Here is a 6,466-nt window from a genome sequence, read left to right on the forward strand (position 1 = left end):
CAACTTTCTTATGAGGCTGAGAAGATGATGTGTTAAGGCAGTGGTATTTAAAAATGGATAGAGCAAATCTGCAGTCTTTAGTGGCTCTCTGAAGGTTGCTGCTGATATGCTTTCAACAATTGCAAAGTCATTACTAGAATACTTCTGTGTATTTCCACTTAGATCACTATTGCCATGTCCTCCCCAGAGAAGCTCATCACAAACAATCTAGTACTTTGATATATTGGTAACTAGAGCAAAGCCAACAGACTTGGTGTAGGATGTTTTGCTGTTTGAGTCTTGAAACAGTCTTTGCTACTGTTAGGAGAAGCACTGTATCTGTTTCTACAGTGATACTAGAAACCAGCACCAGCAGGATAACATCAAAGTAAATGTTGCTTTCTTGCTAGTAGTGGTGGCTTGTTGGAGCAAAATATTCAACTCCAAACCTCGAAATAAACCTATGCAAATAATGGATTTGAGATTTTTGTGGTGGTTTCTCTCTTCTCCCATTCCTACCCCTTGGGAAGGAAGGAGTGGGAGAAGGCTTAGGACTTGCAAGAACTTTGCTCTTACTCTTAAGCTTTTTTTTTTTTTAAAAAAAAGGCATTACTTACATTAACTGTTAAGTCCTGTCTTCAGATCAAAAACTTTGAGGAGACTGCAAAATTCTGAATTGGCACTTTGGTTTGTGTACTCTTTCCTATAGTAGGAACATTCTACCTCTTTATTTGAAGATATTTTTTCTAAAGTTGTTTTTGTATTCTTTATCTCGCATGCTAAAGTTAGTAATTTTGTGAGAACAGGACTTAGCAGATAGCTGTAACCCTTTTATAATTTTTTTCTGTGTGTCGGTGTAGAAAAGAAGCAAAAACCTGTGGATCTTGGAAGAAGGCAAGCAATTCTCTCTGCTGTTCCTGTTGTCAGCTCTGATGATGTGCAGAAAGACTTTCTGTCCTTCCTTCTCTTCCTTACCCACCATGGGAAAGCAAAAGGAAGCAGAAACCTTCTGGAGCAGTTGCTTAGTGCCACAGCCATTTCTTGAAAAGCTAGTGAGTAACAGTGCTAGAGAGTGTGTGCGTGTGTGTGCGTGCATGTGGTTTTCCTCCTGTGTGAGCAAAGGAATGAGTAACGGCTCATAGCGCTTTTCTGCTCCAGTCCTCCGGATTCAGTGATCTTTAGGAAACTACTGCCAGTGTAAAAATAGGGGTTTGAAACTTAATTTTTTAGTCTTTCAAAGCAAAGAATGTCATTTTTACCCTGTATTGCCAACTGCAGAAGCTGGCTGGCCCACCTCCATTGGTGAGAGGGAAATCCTGTGGGCTGGGAGGCTGTGAGTGCCCACTCTCAGGTGCAATGTGTTGTCTGAGGTGGCATGCATGGTAAGTGTGTGCTGGCAGCACCTGTGGCATCTTCTGGGCCAGTGTGGTCATATGCAGCTCTATGGGCCCCACGCAGCTCTGCAGAGAGCTCCTGGCTCCATCTCCCAGCATGGATGTGGTCGCTTCTCCCTGGGATCTTTGCTGAAGTGATCGAAGACCATGTCCACCCCTTGTGGAAAAGGGTGAGTGATCTTGCTGCTGATCTGCCCCTTTGAGAGGGAGGGAGGGAGAGTGGGAGGTGGCAGTGTCTTGCTCAGCCTCCCTCCTCTTGTACCAGAAAAAAAGCTTGTAGGTCATGCAGGACAGGGCTGTAACAGTGGCTGTAGTGTGGGACCTCAGTTGTTTTCTTCCTCAAGTACTTGTGAAATACTGGCTAGAAGCAAAGGCTGCTGGACTGCTGTATCATAGAAGCAAAGGCCTTGAGTGCTTGTGCATATAGACTGGGGTTTAAGAAGGCAACTGTCTGAAGACCTTTTGTTCTCAAGAGTGTGCTTAGCTTGTTGGGCACGTTTTGGTGTTTTTCATGCTTGCAGTTTCGCAGACCTGAAGGCAGCACACATGGGGAGCAGCCTTCTCTGCATAGCTTGGGCAGGAGTTCGGCTGTTCTCACTCCGGTTTCGAGCCCTCGAATGCTTTTTAGATATCTTAATAGCTCTTATTTAGTGCTGTGCCTTGCAATTTGTATTGGTAGGAAGGGTATGTGCAGGAAGTAACTCGCATCCAGCTTGCACCTTCCCCACCACTTTTATGCCCATGGAAAGGGGTGGATGTGTGGCACAACATACAGCGGAGCGCTTGCAGCAGCCATGGCTGATGTCTCATGCCTAAATCAAACTATTTCTGTGAGTGTGGGGTGGCTGACAACTGCTTGACAACTAGCTTAATATTTGGAAAAGGTTTCTTTTGTTGCTCTCTTACCTTTTTCTTGCTGATTGTGCAGCTGATTTGCTACTTAAAAAAAAAATGCTTCATAGTGTTTCTGACTTCTGTTATTTGCATTCTAGGGAACAGATTTTTGCTAATCCTAAATATGCATTTGTTCAGTTTCACTCCATCCTCCATGTCATGTGCCACTGGTCGTTATCCTTTCTAACAAATACATGGTTTTTAGTCCAGCATGACCCTGCTATCGAGCAGCTTGCTTTCAGTAGCCCTTTTCTGCTAGGGAAGTCTCTAGAATGGGGTACAGCGTAGTTGAAGTGGGCTTTAACAGGGTGTTGGACTTGTAAAAACTTGTGAGAGAAACGGCCAGCTTCCTTGTAACCCACTACAGAAGAAAAAGAGGTGGCTCTGTGCCACTTCCCTTGGTCAGCTTTCTCTTCTGTGTGGCATTAATGCCCCTGTTAGCCTGTGTATTTCTGACATCTGGCAGATTATGAGGAATTGCAAGTGCCTCGGAATTGTCGGGTGCCTGTTGTGAGTTTGCAATAGAAAACAAAAATGGAGGAACTGATCTGAAAGCTGAGCTTGTATTGCCTGGAAAGCGGTGATGTGGTTTTTTCCAAGGAAAGCATGTGGGAAAAGTTTTTTGAGGGCTAGTGTGCTGGCCTGGAGTGTAGCTACTAAAATGCTGTGAACGTTAATTCTGTTGCTGCTGTTATTTCTTGGGAAGGCTGAAATTGAAATTTAAATGCTTCAGATTTAGCATGAGAAAAGTTTAGTTGAAGGACTCTCGTAAGAAGCAGAAAATGGGCCTAGCATTGTGCCTGAGCACCATGTACCAGCTGGGCAGGGAGACAGAACTAGAGTGTTAAATTGGAATGTGATGGTTCCTCTCTCTTTATTTTTATGATTGTTCAGAAGCCTTTGTAATAAATCACTGACTTGCAGATTCCCTAAGCCACTGAGGTGAAGGACATGCATAGAGGTTTAATCCCTTCTAATCATGGGATGCTCTTTCATCTCAGCTGCAGCAGGGTGGACACAGGACTTAATTCCTAGTGCTGCGCAAAGCAGAAAAGCAACCATATCCCCACACTTGCTGATGGGGTGGGGGGGGAGTTAAATGTGGAGCAAATCCTGGTAACTGTCACCTAATGTCAGTTCAGAGATGTGGCTGCTGGTGATGTTGGCTTATTTGTCCGATTGTTGCTGGGGTTTAGAAAACACCACAGTTAAAGATCAGTGAAAACAATGGCAAGGCAGAATGATAGAATGATGTAGTAAAAATCATGGCTGAGTAAGTTTTGTTTGTCTTTGAGCTGTTATGGACCACTGTAGGTCTGGTGAGATCTGGTGTAGGTCTGCTCCAAGCTAAATCCATGCTAATAGCAGTTTGCTGAAAAGAAAATAAGTTTATTTACTTAAAGAATGCTGAATTTTGTTTAGCTTAGAATGAATAGTCTTCTCTTTTTTTTTTTTTTTTTTTATAGGATGAGAAAGGGGAGAGAACACTGACTGTCTTCTGTGATCGAATTTGTGTATTAAAAGAAGCTGTTCCAGGAGCAAGGTAGGTGAATGAGTATTGAAATCAAATCCCTTCTCCTGAACTTAGCTGTGGCCTTTCCTACTTACAGGTATATTGTTTAATGAAAAACTAAATTTAAGTCCCTGCCAATACTTCAATAAAGTGGCATTTCTGAATATCGTCTTTGCACTTCTGAGCTCTGTAAAGAGCATTTCAGAAAGAGAAATACAAGTACTGCTCTAGCAGTCTTAAACAGTTAAGTTGCAGTTGGACTAGATGACCATTGTAGGTCCCTTCCAACTGCACTATTCTATTCTAAGTCTTCAAAGAAATGTTCCAAAGCTACTTGAGGTTTTTTGTTTTAATCGGGTTTACATACTAGATTTATTTGCAACCCCCAGAACACCTCTGTTGAAGTAGCTTTTTTTAGCCTTTGTTTCAGAGCATAAGCTACAAATTGTACATCTATTATTATTTACAGCTGCAGGTTACTAAACAACGTAGTTTCAGAAAGGGATAAACCCAACAGAAGCTGATGAAACTTAGTGCCGGGGCCACTGGGTAAAAATGCAGGGACAAACCAGTACATACTTAGTTGTAAAAATACAGTACCTGGCTGCCACTGCCCAAAACAGTTCTTGACAACTTAATTAAGAATTCTTAGAAATTTCCCTAATTTAGTTCAAACATGAGTATGTAGGCTTGTATGTATGAAAATAATTCTGCTTTCATTGGATTAAAATGTGAGATCCTGTATTAAAAGCTCCTGCAAGGAAGATGTACCAGCTGGTTTTTGCACTAGGGTCCTCTTCCGCTGTGGAGCCTGGACAGCTGCCCTCCTCCTCCTCCTTGGTGAAGAGGAGCAGCACCATGAGCCCCTGGCTGGGTGTGGAGAGGCTCCCCAGTAAAGGTGGGCCTTGGCATGGTCCCTCTGCAAGCTCTGTGGTGCCAAGCTCTGGCAGAGCAACAGGGGGAAACGCATTTAGAACAAACACGATGACTAAACTGGGGCAAGAGTAAATCCTTTTCCTTGTTGTGTGACTCCTAAGTGTGATTCTTTTATTTTTTTTTTTGTTAAACCATTAATTGCAATGTTTGACTGAAGTTCTTGCACTCTCAAGTCTGTTGTGTGCCTTGTATACCCCAGCTATATGATTGTGTTGATATTTTCTTTGTGCACCAACTGGTCAAACCGAGTGTTTGAGAGCTGCAGGCTATTTTTAGCTTTGCACATATGGTGCTTTTTCCATACAAGAACATACAATTGTGAGTTTATAAGTTCTTTATTGAAAAATACACTTGCAATATTTTCATACAAAGTAACATAAATGGTACAGAGTAACAAGAATTGTCTGACAATTCCATAAATATTTTTACAGAAACATCTACACAATTTCTCAACTTCAGCCTTTTCATTATGCAGGTAAGAATGAAAGATGCTTTTATTTTACTCTAACTGAATTTACAGTGGAATTAAGTCCTAAATCGTCCCATTATTCAGAGGAGCAGGAATGAGTGAAAACACAGAGCTTTTAACTTTTGCTTCCTTATAAAAACTTGGAGAATCCGAGTGTGTGACATTTTACATTAACAACACCACTGTCCCCAGTTATGTCACTGAAAAGGAGTAAAATGGTAACTGTACTGGTTGTTAGTATGTTTAATGCTTTCCTAATAAGTCTGGTATTTTAGAACTATTTTAAATGAAAACAACTAGTAAGTCTAATATATGTACCACTTTCTTATCCTGTTAGTCGGGGAGAGATTTCTCCCAGGCAGCCTGATTTTAGTCCATTAAAAAAAACCAACACCCCCCCAGCCCTGTCCTTTAAAAACAAACAAAAAAGCTAAGTATATGTTTTAACAGATGGACACCACTGTCCGTCTACTGCGTAAGCAAGGTGGCCAGTTCCTGACTCTCAAGAAAAGAGATCTGAAGAAACAAGCGTACAAAATTCCTTGAAAAAAGCAACCATCCCTAGCTTCCTGCATATACATCAAGTTAAAATGAATTCTTAATGTCATTTGCTGAAGAGGGGAGCTGTGGGATGTCAATTTGAAAATAAATACAAAAGTCAAATTGCTTCAATACAGAAAGACAGCTGAAGTCAGCCTTTGAAAAAAATATTCACATTTAGAAAGTGCCATTGCAAATATACAGCAAAACTAACCTGCCTTAAAAATGACGCTTCACAGCCCTATCAAAAGTGCCACCTCTTGAACATGAGTTCACTTTAAAACATTGCACAGCTAAAAACAATGCATAAACGAAATTATCTACCTTTATACAACAAGGTGCCCAAACAGTAAAGCAAAACAACATGATGGTTTTCAGGGCACATGAAACATCCTGAATATGGAAAGGATCCATTTAGACAGCTTCCTTTGGGGTAAGCCCAAAAGATTATTCCCATCTTCCCTTTCCAAGCAGAACTGGACTTTGCTAGAATATCACTTCTAAGTCATTATTTTTGTGGAGGCCGTTACTGTAAAAACCAAGACACCGCTAAATATGGTTACCTTGGTGCAGTGCTCCCATGTCTGATGCATGTATCACTTCCTAGTCCAAAGGTGAAAATGGTAAAGCACTGATAAAAACAGTGCGAGTGGACTGGGTAGAGGAAATGGATTTAAATACCTGTTGCAGGGTAGAAAGCGTAGCAAAGCTGTACTAGGGATGGGGTCTCCAAGCACCAAA

The sequence above is a fragment of the Ciconia boyciana genome, chromosome 9, assembly GCF_034638445.1.
Source record: "Ciconia boyciana chromosome 9, ASM3463844v1, whole genome shotgun sequence".
NCBI classification, from domain to species: Eukaryota; Metazoa; Chordata; class Aves; order Ciconiiformes; family Ciconiidae; genus Ciconia; species Ciconia boyciana.